This window comes from Cetorhinus maximus, unplaced genomic scaffold (assembly GCF_964194155.1).
Source record: "Cetorhinus maximus unplaced genomic scaffold, sCetMax3.hap1.1 HAP1_SCAFFOLD_388, whole genome shotgun sequence".
NCBI classification, from domain to species: domain Eukaryota; kingdom Metazoa; phylum Chordata; class Chondrichthyes; order Lamniformes; family Cetorhinidae; genus Cetorhinus; species Cetorhinus maximus.
In genome coordinates, this window is record NW_027596334.1 from 321,384 (window position 1) to 336,076 (window position 14,693).

The 14,693-nt window shown below is 44.5% G+C and overlaps 3 long non-coding RNA genes across 4 annotated transcripts in view; 1 reads left to right on the plus strand and 2 right to left on the minus strand.

The window, feature by feature from the left end:
• LOC144673576 (uncharacterized) overlaps positions 1-14,693 on the minus strand; it is a 345,035-nt gene that overhangs the window by 278,034 nt on the left and 52,308 nt on the right. The window lies entirely within an intron of this gene.
• Positions 1-14,693, plus strand: part of LOC144673578 (uncharacterized) — a 343,246-nt gene that overhangs the window by 276,966 nt on the left and 51,587 nt on the right. The gene's annotated exons all lie outside the window — the stretch shown is intronic.
• Positions 1,825-12,627, minus strand: LOC144673577 (uncharacterized). The gene is made up of 3 exons (XR_013574383.1): positions 12,592-12,627; positions 3,303-3,384; positions 1,825-2,409 (listed from the first exon to the last, which is right to left on the minus strand). It is a non-coding gene; the product is annotated as an uncharacterized LOC144673577 (long non-coding RNA).

Here is a 14,693-nt window from a genome sequence, read left to right on the forward strand (position 1 = left end):
ATTGTCTGCAATTGCTCACTTCCATTAACTGTACTAAAGTAAGGGATCATCTATAAATGTCCTTCAGTTTACTTTACAAACAGTAATGGTCAGATTGTGTTTGGGCATGGTGATTGAGACCAACAAAGATTGGATTTGAGCCTCATGTAAACCTAACACTTGTCAGGCTATTAAAAGTGACCCCATATGAAAAACAGAATGTTTATTAAAATTATTATTGTACATAGAATGAGATATACAGATTCTGAATTCAGTGTATACAGTGAGTACATTGTACACAGAGTGTGATATACAGATTCTTAATTCAGTGTGTACAGTGAGTACATTGTACACAGTGTGCGATATACAGATTCTGAATTCAGTGTATACAGTGAGTACATTGTGTACAGAGTGTGATATACAGATTCTGAATTCAGTGTATACAGTGAGTACATTGTACACAGAGTGTGATATACAGATTCTTAATTCAGTGTGTACAGTGAGTACATTGTGTACAGAGTGTGATATACAGATTCTGAATTCAGTGTATACAGTGAGTACATTGTACACAGAGTGTGATATACAGATTCTGAATTCAGTGTGTACAGTGAGTACATTGTGTACAGAGTGTGATATACAGATTCTGAATTCAGTGTGTACAGTGAGTACATTGTACACAGAGTGTGATATACAGATTCTGAATTCAGTGTATACAGTGAGTACATTGTACACAGAGTGTGATATACAGATTCTGAATTCAGTGTGTACAGTGAGTACATTGTACACAGAGTGTGATATACAGATTCTGAATTCAGTGTGTACAGTGAGTACATTGTACAGTGTGTGATATACAGATTCTGAATTCAGTGTGTACAGTGAGTACATTGTACACAGAGTGTGATATACAGATTCTTAATTCAGTGTGTACAGTGAGTACATTGTGTACAGAGTGTGATATACAGATTCTGAATTCAGTGTGTACAGTGAGTACATTGTGTACAGAGTGTGATATACAGATTCTGAATTCAGTGTATACAGTGTGTACATTGTACACAGAGTGAGATATACAGATTCTGAATTCAGTGTGCACAGTGAGTACATTGTGTACAGAGTGTGATATACAGATTCTTAATTCAGTGTGTACAGTGAGTACATTGTACACAGAGTGTGATATACAGATTCTTAATTCAGTGTGTACAGTGAGTACATTGTGTACAGAGTGTGATATACAGATTCTGAATTCAGTGTATACAGTGAGTACATTGTACACAGAGTGTGATATACAGATTCTGAATTCAGTGTGTACAGTGAGTACATTGTGTACAGAGTGTGATATACAGATTCTGAATTCAGTGTATACAGTGAGTACATTGTACACAGAGTGTGATATACAGATTCTGAATTCAGTGTATACAGTGAGTACATTGTACACAGAGTGTGATATACAGATTCTGAATTCAGTGTGTACAGTGAGTACATTGTACACAGAGTGTGATATACAGATTCTGAATTCAGTGTGTACAGTGAGTACATTGTACAGTGTGTGATATACAGATTCTGAATTCAGTGTGTACAGTGAGTACATTGTACACAGAGTGTGATATACAGATTCTTAATTCAGTGTGTACAGTGAGTACATTGTGTACAGAGTGTGATATACAGATTCTGAATTCAGTGTGTACAGTGAGTACATTGTGTACAGAGTGTGATATACAGATTCTGAATTCAGTGTATACAGTGTGTACATTGTACACAGAGTGAGATATACAGATTCTGAATTCAGTGTGCACAGTGAATTTATTGGACACAGTGTGCGATACAGATTCTGATTTTTTTTATTTTATTCATACACGGGATGTGGGCTTCGCTGGCTGGCCCAGCATTTATTGCCCATCCCTAGTTGCCCTTGAGAAGGTGGTGGTGAGCTGCCTTCTTGAACCGCTGCAGCCCAGTGTGCACAATGAGTATATTGGACACTATGTGCAATACACAGTTCCTGAATTCCGTGTGCACAGTCAGTACATTGTACGCAGGGTGTGATATACAGATTCTGAATTCAGTGTGTGCAGTGGGTATATTGGACACTGTGATATACAGATTCTGAATTCAGTGTGTACAGTGAGTATATTGTACGCAGTGTGAGATATACAGATCCTGAATTCAGTGGGTACAGTAGGTATATTGTACGCATTATGTGATATACTGATTCTGAATTCATTGTGTACCTGGCCCAGTAAATAAATAATGTAACTATTGGTTATTATCTGGGTTTCGTTAATGATTGAAGCTGACACCAACAGCAGATGAGGACAGGAATCTGGTCGGGAGCTGTATCATCCATCTTTTCCCTAATCGAGAAATTTTCAATCTGTTATTTGCTCAAAGACTTCCTTCACTCTCTCCCAAGCCCCTCCGACTCCTTCAGTGATACTGGAATGGTAAGAAGCACAAATTCATTGCCATTGATTCACCACAAGCTGAGACCGATTCTCTTCCAATATGATCAGACTTGTCTGAGGGTTCAGCCTCTCAGTCTGTGTTGATAGAGTTCCCTGACTCCCTTACAATTAACATTAAACCCACTGCTCTGTACATGGACAGTGTCAAACCTCTTGAGTGTTGCGGGACCTGCACTCATCCAGGCCAGTGGAGAGTATTCCATCACACTCCTGACTTGTGCCTTGTAGATGGATGGATGTGGATGGACATCTTGCAGGACAAAGCAGCCCATTTGATTGGCTCTCCATCCACCACTTAAACATTCACTCCCTCCACCACTGACGCACAGTAGCAGCAGTGTGTGTACCATCTACAAGATGCACTGCAGGAATTCACCAAGGCTCCTTAGACAGCACCTTCCAAACCCAATCCACCTAGAAGGACAAGGGCAGCAGACACATGGGAACACCACCACCTGGAAGTTCCCCTCCAAGTCACTCACCATCCTGACATGGAAATATATCGGCCGTTCCTTCACTGTCGCTGGGTCAAAATCCTGGAACTCCCTCCCTAACAGCACAGTGGGTGTACCTACACCACATGGACTGTGAATGTCATCGGCAAGGCCAGCATTTGTTGCCCTTCCTATTTGCCCTGGAGTTGAGTGGTTTGCTAGGCCATTTCAGAGGGCAGTTAGGAGGTAACCACATTGCTGTGGGCCTGGAGTCGCATCTAGGCCAGACTGGGTAAGGATAGCAGATTTACTTCCTTAAAGGGCATTAGTGAGCCAGATGGGTTCACTAACGGAGCTATCTGCCTGTCTCCATATCTCTGTAACGGCCTCGGAGTTAGGTTTAGATTGAACGTTTCCTCGTGTCTCTGACCTTTCCAGTAGATCAGGTATTTCCAACGAGCGCTTTAGCCGTTTTATGAAGTTGTTTGCTGTGTCCTGGGTCAGGAAGACTTCTGAAAAGAGAGAGAGAGAGAGATGTGGATGTTGAAATGCAGAGGCTGCGGTACCTGACTGACTCTGTCCCCCTGCACCTCACCCTCAGTCACTTCCTCTTGTTCCCAGCTGCATCACACAGTAAGCGATATGGAATCTCACTCCCTCCCAGATCCCATTCCCACCTCCTGATGGTGTTGACCTCCTGTTGACTTTCACAAAGGGTTAGCGATCACCGAAAGCCACATTCTGCAGGGCGAGCGTGGGTGAGTTTTTGGCTGTGAAAAGTTCTGCACATGAGTCTGATTCTGTATTCCCAGGCTGACATAGGAACATGGGAAATAGGAGTGGGAGTAGGGCCACTGGCCTCATCGAAGTCATTCAGCCAAACAATAATATCGTGGCAGATCTTCCACTTCAACACGGTTTTCCTGCCCTATCCGTCTGTCCCTTTACTTCTTTAGTGTCCAAAAATCTGATAGTCCTCAACTCCACTTTCCTGCCTTTTCCCCATAACCCTCGATTCCCTTAAAAATCTGTCTATCTCACCTTGAATATACTTAATGACCCAGCCTCTACAGCCTCTGCGGGAAAGAATTCCACAGATTCACTACCCTCTGAGAGAAGAAATTCCTCCTCATCTCCATCCTAAATGGGCAACCCCCTTACTCTGAGATTATGCCCTCTGGTCCTAGACTCTCCCACAAGGGGAAACAACCTCTCAGCATCTACCCTGTCAAGCCCCCTAAGAATCTTATATATTTCAATAAGGTCGCCTCTCATTCTTCTAAACTCCAATGAGTACAGGCCCAACCTACTCAACCTCTCCTCATAAGAAAATCCCTCCATCCCTGGGATCAACCTAGTGAACCTTCTCTGGACTGCCTCCAATGCCAGTATATCTTTCAGTATAAGGGGGCCAAAACTGTTCACAGTATTCTAGGTGTGGTCTAACTAGTGCCTTGTATAGTTTTAGCAAGACGTCCCTATTTTTATACTCCATTCCCTTTGAAATAAAGGCCAACATTCCATTTGCCTACCCTATTACCTGTTGAACTTGTATGTTAGCTTTTTGTGATTCATGCACAAGGACTCCCAAATCCCTCTGTGCTGCAGCTTTCTGCAGTCTTTCTCCATTTAAATAATATTCAGCTCCTCTATTCTTCCTGCCAAAGTGCATAACCTCACATTTTCCCACATTATATTCCATCTGCCAAGTTTTTGCTCACTCACTTAACCTGTCTGTATCCCTCTGTAGTCTCCTTGTGTCATCCTCACCACTTGCCTTCCCACCTATTTTTGTGTCATCTGCAAACTTGGCGATAGTACATTCACTTCCCTCACCTAAGACATTAATATTTATTGTAAATAATTGAGGCCCCAGCACTGATCACTGTAGCACGTCACAGATATAGGTTGCCATCCCGAAAATGCCCCCCTTATCCCAACTCTGTCTTCTATTAGTGAACCAATCCTCTATCCATGCTAATATACTACCCCCAACGCCATGGGCTCTTATCTTATTACGTAACCTTATGTGTGGTACCTTATTGAACACCTTTTGGAAATCCAAATATATTACATCTACTGGTTCCCCTTTATCTATCCTGCCTGTTACCTCCTCAAAGAATTCTAATAAATTTGTCAGGCATGATTTCCCCTTCATGAAGCCATGCTGACTCTGCTTGATTAGATTATGTATTTCTAAATGCTCTGCTATTTCATCCTTTATAATAGACTCTAACATTTCCCCAATGACAGATGTTAAGCTAACTGGCCTATAGTTACCTGTTTTTGTCTCCCTCCCATTTTGAATAAGGGTGTTACATTGACCGTTCCCCAATCCTCTAGGACTTGTCCAGAATCTAAGGATTCTTGGAAGATTACTACCAGTGCATCACTATCTCTGTAACTACTTCCTTTAATATCCTAGGATGCAACCCATCAGGTCCAGGGGACCTATCGGCCTTTAGCCCCATTAGTTTCCCTGGTACTTTTTCTCTGGTGATCATTTTTGTATTTATTTCCTGCCCGCCCCCTTCTGCCCCTTGACTATTTAGTATTTTTGGAATGCTATTAGTATCTTCTACCGTGAAGACTGATGCAAAGTATCTATTCAACTCCTCTGCCATTTCCTGGTTCCCCATTGTTATTTCCCCAGCTTCAATCTCTAAAGGGCCTATGTTCACTTTGGCCTCTCTCTTCCTTTTCATACATCTAAAGAAGCTCTTACTGTTTGTTTTTATATTATTTGCTAGTTTACCCTTAAAGTTTATTTTCTCCTTTTTTTTGGTCATCTTTTGTTGGCTTTTAAAACTTTTCCAATCCTCTGGTTTACCATTAATCTTGGTCACATTCTATGTCTTTTTTTTCAATTTGATTCTATCCTTAACTTCCTTGGCTAACTATAGTTGGTTTATTCCCTTCCTAGAATCCTCCTTCCTCACTGGGATATATCTTTGTTGAGAGTCATGAACTATTTTCTTAAACGTCTGCCATTGTTCATCAACTGTCTTTTCTGCTAAACTCCTTTCCCAGTCCACTCCAGCTAACTCTGCCCTCATTCCTTTGCAATTACCTTTAAGTTTAGCACAGTTGTTTCCGACCCAAGTTTCTCACTCTCAAACTGAATGCTAAATTCTACCATGTTATGGTCACTATTTCCTAGGGGATCCTTTGCTCTGAGATCATTTATTAAACCTGCCTCATTACACATTACCAGATCCAAAATAGCCTGATCCCTGGTTGGATTCAGAACATAGTTCTAGGAAACTGTCCCGAATACACTCTATGAATTCTTGCTCATGCCTACCTCTGCCAATTTGATTTTCCCAATCTACATGAAGATTAAAGTCACCCATCATTAGTGCACTGCCTTTTTTACTTGCCCTCATTATCTCTTGATTTATTCTCTGTCCTACAGTGTAGCTACTGTCATGGGGCCTATAAACTACTCCCACTAGTGTCTTCTTCCCCTTGTTATTTCTTACCTCCACCCATATTGATTCTATACCTTCCAATCCAAGATCATTTCTTGCTATTGTGCTTATTCCATCTTGCACTAAAAAAGCTACCCCACCACCCTTTCCTTCCTGCCTGTCCTTTCGAAAAGTCACATACAGCATCCACAGCCCTCTGCGGTAGGGAATTCCAAAGATTCACAACCCTCTGAGTGAAGACATTTCTCCTCATCTCAGTGGTAACTGGCTGACCCCTTATTCTGAGACTGTGTCTCCCCCATGTTCTAGGCCCCAAGCCAGGGGGAAACTGCCCTGCCAAGCCCCTTAAGAATTTGATATATTTCAATTAGATCAACTCTCATTATTCTGAAGTCCAGGGAACATAGGTCCAGTCTCTTCAATCTTTAATCATAGGCCAATTCCATCAGCCAAAGAATTGGTCTGGTGAACCCTCATGGCATTCCCTTTATGACAAGTACATCCTTCCTTGTGTAAGGGGTCCAGAACTGTACACAATACTCCAGGTGTGGTCTCACCAATGCCCGATGAGTTGCACAAAGACTTCTTCACTCTTATACTCCAATCCCTTGTGATCAATAGTTAATAGACTATCGGTCTTCCTAATTGCTTACTGTACTTGCATGTTAATTTCCAGATAGGATTACAGAGGATATACAACAATGACTCAGGCCATTCAGCCCAACAACTCCATGCTGGTGTTTATACTCCACTCGAGCCTCTTCCCATCTTTCCTCATCTGCCATCATAACCCTAGATTCTCTTCTCCCTCATACACTTGTCCAGCTCCTTTAAATGTATCTATACTGGGAGGACGCTGATCAGCTCCATCCTCACAGGATGGGAATTCCATCTTGGGATATTTCCAAGTCTTGTCACTGCGTCTCACACTGAGCATTTACTTTCATTCTTTCACAGGATTCAGACATACCTATCCCTAATTGCCCTGGGGCTCTGAAGAAGAATCCTACGAACATACAAATTAGGAAAGGAGTAGGGCATTCGGCCCCTTAAACCTACTCTGCCATTCAATAAGATCATGGCTGATCTGTTTGTGTTTCAAATTCCACATTCCCATCTACCCCCGATAGCCTTTAATTCCCTTGTTTAACAAGAAACTCCGCCTTAAAAATATTCAATGACCCCACCCCCACCACCATCTGAGCCAGAGAGTTCCAAAGTCGCACAACCCTCTGAGAGAAAAAAATTCTCCTCATCTCTGTCCTAAAAGGGAGGCCCCTAATTTTAAAACAATGCCCCCTAGTTCTGGAGTCACCCACAAGAGGAAACATCCTTTCCACGTCCACCTTGTCAAGGCCGTTCAGGATCTTGTAAACTTCAATCAAATCACCCCTCACTCTTCTAAACTCCAGTGGAAACAAGCCCAGTCTGTCCAACCTTTCCTCATAAGACAACCCACTCATTCCAGGTATCAATCTAGGAAACCTCCTCTGAACGGCCTCCAATGCATTTACATCCTTCCTTAAATAAGGAGACCAAAACTGCACACAGTATTCAAGATGCGGTCTCACCAATGCCCTGTATAACTGAAACATAACATCCTTACTTTGATGTTCAATCCCTCTCGTAATAAAGGATAGCATTCCATTAGCCTTCTTAATTACTTGCTGTACCTGCATACTAACTTTTTGTGGCTCATGCACTAGAACACCTAGATCCCTCTGCACCTCAGAATCATGCAGTTGTTCTCCATTTAAGTAATACTCTGCTTTTTTATTCTTCCTGCCAAAGTGAACAACTTCACATTTTCCCACATTATACTCCATCTGCCAGGATTTTGCCCACTCACTCAACCTATCTATATCCATCTGCAACCTCCTCATGTCCTCTTCATAACATACTTTCCTACCTATCTTTGTGTCATCTGCAAATTTACCTACCATGTCTTCACTCCCCTCATCTAAGTCATTGATGTAAATTGTAAAAAGTTGAGGCCCCAGTACAGACCCCTGTGGGACTCCACTCGTCACATCCTGCCAATCAGACAAAGACCCATTTATACATACGCTCTGTTTTCTGCCAGCCAATCTTCTATCCATGCTATTATGTTACCCCCTACACCATGAGCTTTTATTTTCCATAATAATCTTTGATGTGGCACCTTATCAAATGCCTTCTGGAAATCCAAATACAGCACGTCTACAGACTCCCCTTTATCCACAGCACATGTTACTCCTTCAAAGAGCTCCAATAAATTGGTTAAACTCTTCTTGATTACCTTGAGTTTTTCTAAGTGTCCGGCTATAACCTCTTGAATGATCGATCCTAACATCTTCCCTAAGACAGACATCAAGCTAAATGGCCTATAGTTTCCTGTTTTCTACCTCCATCCCTTCTTGAATAGAGGGGTTATATTTGTTACTTTCCAATCTGATAGAATCTAAGGAATTTTGGAAAATTAACACCAACGCACCTCAGACCTCTTTAGCTATCTCTTTAAGACCCTAGGATGAAGTCCATCTGGACCCAGAGACTTGTCAGCCCACAGCTCCAAGAGTTTGCTTCCCTGTGACCAAGATCCCCTCTCCCTTCCACCTCCCAATTTACAGCGATTACTGGAATGTTTTTTGTATCCTCTATAGTGAAGATAGAAGCAAAATATTTGTTCATTTCATTCGCCATTTCCCTATTATCTACTATTAATTCCCCATTGTCACTCTCTAGAGGACCAACACTCACTTTACCCACTCTTTTCCTTTTTAAATACCTGTAGAAATTCTTGCTACTCTTAGTCATTCTCTTCTCTTATTTATGTTCTGACCAATCATCTGACCTGCCACTCATCTTTGCGCAGTTGTATGCTTTTTCCTTAAGTTTGATACTTTCCTTAATTTCTTTCGTTAACCATGGATGGTGGGTCACCCCTTAGAATTTCTCTTTATAGGAGGAATATACTTATTCTGAGTATTCTGAAATATCCCCTTAAATGTCTGCCACTGCTTCTCTATTGATCTATCCCATAGCCTCATACCCTAGTTCACTTTAGCTGGCTCAGCTTTCATCCCCACATAGTTGCCCTCACTTAAGTTTAAAATGCTAGTCTTAGACCCACTCTTCTCCCTTTCAAACTGGATGTAAAATTCAATCATATTGTGGTCACTGCTACCTAGGGGTGCCTTTACCCTGAGGTCATTAATTAATCCTGTCACATTACACAATACCAAGTCTAATATAACCTGCTCTCTGGTTGGTTCCAGAACGTGCTGCTCTAAGAAACTCTCTCGAAAACATTCTATGAACTCCTTATCCAGGCTATGACTGCCAATCTGATTTTTCCAGTTTCCATATAGATTAAAATCACCCATGATTGTTGCCATCCCTTTATCACAAGCACCCAATATCTCTTGTATACTTTGTCCTACATTGTGGCTATTGTTAGGGGGCCTGTAGACCACTCCCACTTGTGACTTCTTTCCCCTACTATTCCTGATCTCCACCTAAACCGATTCTACATCCTGATCTCCTGAACCAAGGTCATCTCTAACTATTGCACCAATGCCATCCTTGATTAGCGGTGCTACCCCTCCACCTTTACCTAGCTTCCTATTCTTCTCGAATGTCATGTACCCCTCAATATTCAGGACCCAATCCTTGTCATCCTGCAGCCACGTCTCCGTAATTGCTAACAGGTCATATTTATTTACTTCAACATGGGCCATCAATTCATTTACTTTGTTATGAATGCTACGCACATTCAGATATAGAGCCTTCAGTTTTGTCTTTTTGTTACCTTTGTAACATCTGCTCTTGACTGTTGGTGTATTCTTCGGTTTTATCTCTCTGTCCCTTCCTGCTAACCTATGACCATCATTTTCCATATTACTATGATGGTCGTTTACCTTGAATCTACCCCTTGAATTGCTACATCTACCCAAGTTTGATCCCTCACCCCTCTTTGGTTTAAAGTCCTCTCTACTTCCCTCGTTATGTGATTTGCGAGGACACTCATCCCAGCACGGTTCAGGTGTCAACCGTCCCAATGGTACAGCCCCCACTTTCCCCAGTACTGGTGTCAGTGCCCCACAAACCGGAACCCACTTCTCCCACACCAGTCTGAGCCAAGCTTTGGTCTCTCTAATCTTATTTGCCCTATGCCAATTTGCATGTGGCTCAGGTAATAATCCAGAGATTATTACCTATGAAGTTCTGCTTCTTAATTTGGTACCTCGCTCCTCATACTGACAGTGCAGAGCCTCCTTCCTCATCCTGCCTATGTCGTTGGTACCTACATGGACCACGACAACTGAATCCTCCCCTTCCCACTGCAAGTTCCTCTCCAGCCCTGAGCAGATGTCCTGACCCCTGGCATCGGGCAGGCAACACAGCCGTCCGGACTCTCGCTCTTTGTTGAGGAGAACAGTGTCAATCCCCCTCACTATACTGTACCTCACTATCACTCCATTCCTGTGTGCTCCCCCTGCTTGAACAGCTTCCTGTACCCCAGTGCCATGGCCAATCTGCTCATCCATCTTCCAAACATAACAAATAGGAGCAGGAACAGGTCATTCGGCCCTTCGAGCCTGCTCTGCTGTTCAGTGTGATCATGGCTGATCCTCTATCTCAACGCCGCACTCCCACTCTCCCCCAATTTCCCTTGATGCCTTTAGAGTCTAGAAATCTATCCATTTCCTTCTTAAATATATTCAGTGACTTGGCCTCCACAGCCTCTGTGGTAGAGAATTCCACAGGTTCACCACCCTCTGAGTGAAGAAGTTTCTCCTCATCTCAGTCCTAAATAACCTACCCTGTATCCTGAGACTGTGACCCCTCCTTGTTCTAGACCGCCCCAGCCAGAGGAAACATCCTCCCTGCGTCCAGTCTGTCTATCCCTGTCAGAATTTTATACATTTCAATGAGGTCTCCTCTCATTTTTCTAAACTCCAGTGAATATTGGCCTAGTCGTTCCAATCTCTCCTCATCCGACAATCCTGCCATCCCAGGAATCAGTCTGGTGAACCTTCGCTGCACTCCCTCTATGGCGAGTATATCCTTTCTTAGGTAAGGAGACCAAAACTGCACACAATACTCCAGGTGTGGTCTCACCAAGGCCCTGTACAGCTGCAGTAAGACATCCTTGCTCCTGTACTCAAGTCCTCTCGCAATGAAGGCCAACATCCCATTTGCCTTCCTAACTGCTTGCTGCACCTGCATGCTTACTTTCAGTGACTGGTGTACAAGGACACCCAGGTCCCTTTGTACATCAACATTTCCCAATCTAGCACCATTTCAATAATACTCTGCCATTCTGTTTTTCCCACCAAAGTGGATTCCACAGCTGCAACATAACGCCTGTCCTGCCATTGTTACTTGTGTTGTTTTTGCAACTTAATTTAATAACTTACTTGATTAACTTAGAACAATTCCTATGTATGCCACACCTCTTTCCCCCATGCACTGGATTCCCACATGAACCTAATTTGCTGCAGTCCCCATCTCACTCCAGCAGAGTCACCAGCCTCCTCACACCCCCCTCACTGATCATGTGGCTTGAAAAAGCCTGTCTCTTTTATAGACCCTCTGATGAGTCACTGGCTAGTTTAGCTTCCTGCTACAGTAATTAACACAACTTGAACCAACTGCTTTCAGGTGACTGACAGATAACTGCCACTCCAGGCAGTTCTCTGATTAACAAACTAACCTAGCTTAGTTGAAGGCTGGTCCTTGATCTTGATTCTTAATCTATACTTAAAACCTGAAAAGCCATACGGATTCAAGACATTGACTCTGTTTCTCTCGCCACAGATGCCGCTGCCTGTTTTCCAGCATTTTCTGTTTTTATTTCAGATTTCCAGCATCCTCGCTATTTTGCTTTTAACTGAGTGGCTTGCTGGACCATTTCAGAGGGCAGTTAGTTAAGAGTCAGCCTCGTTGCTGCGAAAGGCCAGATCAGGGAAGGACAGAAGATTTCCTTCCCTAAAGGGAGTTGGTGAGCCAGGTGGGTTTTTTACAACAATCGATGATAGTTTCATGGTCACCGTTACTGAGACTAATTCTCAATTCCAGATTTTATTCATTGAATTTAAATTCTACCAGCTGCCCTGATGGGATTTGAACCCCTATGTCCTCGGGGAATTAGCCTGGACCTCTGGATTACTAGCCCAGTGACATTACCACTACGCCACCAGATCCCCAAGTCTCCTCAGGAAGGATCTTTAACCAGTTAGAGGGTAGTATTAAACCGGTGCAGAGTGTTACAATGAACGTTTCTGTATTGTAGAATGTACAAACCCGTCTGTTTGTCATCTTCAGGTTGTCTTGAGGCATCTGAAAGAAAGACAATAGGAAACCTGTTATTACACCGAAAAATATTACTGTACAGGGAGAGGCTGGAGATGTTCTCCTCAGAGCAGAGCAGGTTAAGAGGAGATTTAATACACGTGTTTGAAATCATGAGGGGGTTTTGAAAGAGTAAATATTGAGAAACTGTTTCCCAGTGTCAGGAGGGTCGGTAACAAGAGGGACGCAGATTGAAGAGAATCGGGAAAAGAATCAGAAATGAAATGAGGAAGTTTTTGTTTTACACACAGCGAGTTGTTGTGATCTGGAAGGCGCTGCCTGAAAGGGCGGTGGAAGCAGATTCAATAATAGCTTCCAAAAGGGAATTGGAGAAATACTTGAAGGGGAAACATTTACAGGGTCGTGGAGAAAGAGCAGGGGATTGGTACAGAGACAGAGTGGCAGAGATTCAGAACGAGAGAGACAGAGAGGGGCAGAATGAGAGAGACAGAGAGAAAGAGAGAGGCAGAGGGAGAAAGAGTGACAGAGAGAGAGAGAGAGACAGAGTGAGAGAGACTGACAAAGAGACAGAGTGAGAGAGATAGAGAGAGAAAGAGCGACAGAGACAGTGACAGAGAGTCAGGAGGACAGAGTTAGAGAGACAGGGTGGCAAAGTCATGGCTGACAGAGGGGGAAACATGCTGCCCCCAAGTTTAGTGATGCCTCCCTTGGGCACCTACTCAACGCAATGGAGGCCGTTGTGAAGTCCTCTACCCCCGCTCTGGGCGAGGACCAGCAAGCAAGGTGACAAATCCAGCATGGGAGGCGGTGACAGCGGTGGTCAGAGAACAGTCACCCAGTGCCAAAAGAAGATGAACGAGTTAGTCACTCTTCTCACACTCTCAACTCACACACTGGGTCTAGTGAGGCACCATCAAGAGACCCTGGGTCTAGTGAGGCACCATCGAGAGACCCTGGGTCTAGTGAGGCACCATCGAGAGACCCTGGGTCTAGTGAGGCACCATCGAGAGACCCTGGGTCTAGCGAGGCACCATCGAGCGACCCTGGGTCTAGTGAGGCACCATCGAGAGACCCTGGGTCTAGTGAGGCACCATCGAGAGACCCTGGGTCTAGTGAGGCACCATCGAGAGACCCTGGGTCTAGTGAGGCACCATCGAGAGACCCTGGGTCTAGTGAGGCACCATCGAGCGAGGGCTCCCTGTGGATCTTCAGCTGGGTGAGCACCAGGCTCTGCTGCCCCTTTATCTTGAGCTGGATGCTCCTCCCTTTGCTGGTCCAGGCGCCTCCGCCACTCTCTTCTTCTTCTCTGCTCCCTGTCAGCCATGAGGCAAATCACTAAATCACTAGGCTCCACCATCCTGATGTTCTCCTCCTGTCAGGTCAAAGAGAGGGGCACGTGTGTGTGTGGGTGTCCCTAAGAGCCTCTCTTGGTTATGTCTGAAGGCCCCTTCACACATGCCGGAGAGTGTTGGCCACCATTTGGATGGCCAGTGTGCTGAGTGCTCATTGGCTGTCTGAAGCCCCGCCCACCTCCGTCCTACCCCACCTGACCGATTGGCAGCAGCTTTGCCCATTGGGCTGCATGTTGTGCCCTCAGCTCAGGCCCAGACATTCTCTTAACCCGCGCTGTTAGCTTCAACCATGGGGGAGACGGGTCCGAACCTGAATAAAGACATTGCAAAGGGGCTGTGAGCCTCTCCCCCAGTGACTGCCCCATGGCCCACCTTTCACAAGCCGATTCTACACCTTGTCCAGTCGCCCAGTTGTTCTGCTGTCCCCCTGAAACACACATTAATTTACAGTCTGTGCCCCGAGGGGGGTGGAAGGTTCCGGAGCGTTTGGTGTCACTTTGCTGTTTTAGTGTTGCTGGAGTGGGCAGGAAGGTTTCAGAGACCCCGATTCCCAGCAGCTCAATGGAGCCGCTGCTGAACAGTCTCAGCTGTGGGAGAATGCTCACTTTAACCAGCTTTCCAAGTGTGTGGCCCCTTCCCTCATCCTCCCCCCTCCCCCCACACCCCCTCCCCCCACCCCCCACACCCCTCCCCCCCCACCCCCCCACACCCCCTCCCCCCCCAACCCCCACCCCCCACACC